At 43.8% G+C, this 2,280-nt stretch overlaps 1 non-coding gene across 1 annotated transcript; it reads right to left on the bottom strand.

The window, feature by feature from the left end:
- Positions 1-1,819: 1,819 nt before the first annotated feature.
- Positions 1,820-1,983, bottom strand: LOC137533705 (U1 spliceosomal RNA). The gene has a single exon (XR_011024189.1). It is a non-coding gene; the product is annotated as a U1 spliceosomal RNA (small nuclear RNA).
- Positions 1,984-2,280: the final 297 nt, after the last annotated feature.

Genomic DNA, 2,280 nt, shown 5'->3' on the forward strand with positions numbered 1-2,280 from the left:
CCCTCCCCTCACGAAGCCTAACCCTAACAGACTCTCACCTATTCCTAACCTTAACAGACCCCCCTCCCATCGATGCCTAACATTAAACAACCTCCTACCCATGCCTAACTCTAACCATCCTCCCTGCCCCAAACCCTCCGAAGTGTGCATCGCCTTTGCTGCTATATATGATATATATTGAGTGTCCCATAAGTGCTAGTGTTAACATGAAATTTGGGCACCTCTGACGCCCAATATAATAGCAGGCAACGCGCCTACTGGGCAAAAGTAAAAAAATTACAAATTGCGACTACAAATGCCAGGCGCTATAGACCTAGTGCCCAAATGTCCATTTATAGCCAATATTAACATGGGGGGACTAAGGGGTACCTACACTTCCACAGTTCCTTCGGCACCCAAATTTACTGTTTCGTGTAAGCAATGCAAGAGACATCCTTCTAGAAATACAAAGGAATTAAAAAATCGCTAACCTCAGTAAACGTTTTGCAGATTCCCCCCCCCACCATGTCAATCAAAGAGGCAGTAGATTTGATGGTATGTCTTAATTAGAGATGGCCCGAATTGTTCACCAGCGAACAGTATTCTGCAAACTTCCACTGTTCGCATTCGCAGTGAACAGCGAACATTTGGCGTGTTCGACCCTCCCCCTATAATCACCATTGAGCTAAACTTTGACCCCAATCATCTAGCATGCCCTTCTGGACCCCCCACCCCCCTATTAAAATGCAGTTGTAGTGGCCATATTGGATTTCACTCCCTGCCGGCTGCTGACTGTTAGTGAGAGCAGGGCCAGACTTGCTGCAGATAGGTAGGGAAAGCATTAGCTAGGCCTGTGTTCTTGTTCCTCACTTGCTGTGAAAGCATCCCAAACAGCCCTTTTGAGAGCGACCAAATACATCGGTCTCTTTTTTTTGTGTGTGTGTGACACTCCACAGCCCCCTGATGCCCATAGCTGTGCACACTACTGCTATTTGTTGCCACATTAAGTTGCAGGCACAGAGTACCAATCCCGTGCATTATTTGGAGGAATGTAATGTGATTTCTGCCCTTTAGCATATAAAACACGACTGCGTCAACTCCGCAATTTTTGGTTGGACTTTTGGCATGGATCCACCTCCAGCATGCCACAGTCCAGGTTTTAGACTCCTTGAAACCACTTTTCCATCACTTTTGTGGCCAGAAACAGTCTTTGCAGGTTTGAAAATTCGCCTGCCCATTGAAGTCTATGGCTGTTCTCATGTTTGCGAATATTTTGATGTTTGGGCCATCTCTAGTCTTCTTAATATGGGATTTCAATTGCCTGCATCCGGAAATAGTGAAACAAAATGCCAAATGTATAGCGTGTTATTATAAAACTCAGTGGTAGGGTCAGGCGATAAAGTGAGTTTTTAAGAATTTTTGATTTGTTTGTGAGAACCTTTAACTTTAACCATATCATCCGAGTATATCGAGTGTGTGGTTTGCATGCTGACTCTCCAGGAAGTTTGCCAATAAATTATTCAATAGGAAAAGGTCACGATAAAGCAAAAATATCCTTTTTATTTGCACTAAAAAAGAATAGTAAATGACTGACTGGTCATCCCCTCCCAGTGCGGGTCCGGGATCAAGCGCCTCTGATCATGGGTTGTTGTGGATGGATTGACTCCTTTGACTTGCTGTTAACCTCTTTTGACCTGTGATAGTTTTCAGTCAATAATTAATGTGGTAACAGTGACCTGTGTGGGATGTGGTTACCATTGGCAAATTTGAATATTTTTATACTTCACATACCTTCTGGAGGTTTAAAACTGTTGAAGACTCCATATGATTGAGAAAAAAAATGGGGAGAGCGCAAACTCAGTTCCCCACTACCGCAAATTATGCAGTCGAGTTTCCTGCAATTGGGGAAATCGCAGTGGTCAACCGGCCCAGAGTGCAATGGATGGGCCTCACCCTGGGAAAACCACCTTTGTGATCATTGTATCTCCCCTGCCAGGTAAGTATCCCCCCTGCCAGTTATCTGCCAGGGGAGATACCATGATCATTAAATACATAATAATATGGTAGGACATTAGACTATGTCTATGGTAGGATTAGATTGTGAGCTCCTCTGGGGACAGTCAGTGACATGACTATGTACTCTGTAATGTGCTGCAGACGATGTCAGTGTTATATAAATACATAATAATAATATGGTAGGACATTAGACTATGACTATGGTAGGATTAGACTGTGAGCTCCTCTGATGACAGTCAGTGACATGACTATGTACTCTGTACAGTGCTGAAGAAGATGTCAGTG

Source organism: Hyperolius riggenbachi, chromosome 9 (genome assembly GCF_040937935.1).
Source record: "Hyperolius riggenbachi isolate aHypRig1 chromosome 9, aHypRig1.pri, whole genome shotgun sequence".
In the NCBI taxonomy this organism is placed as follows: Eukaryota; Metazoa; Chordata; class Amphibia; order Anura; family Hyperoliidae; genus Hyperolius; species Hyperolius riggenbachi.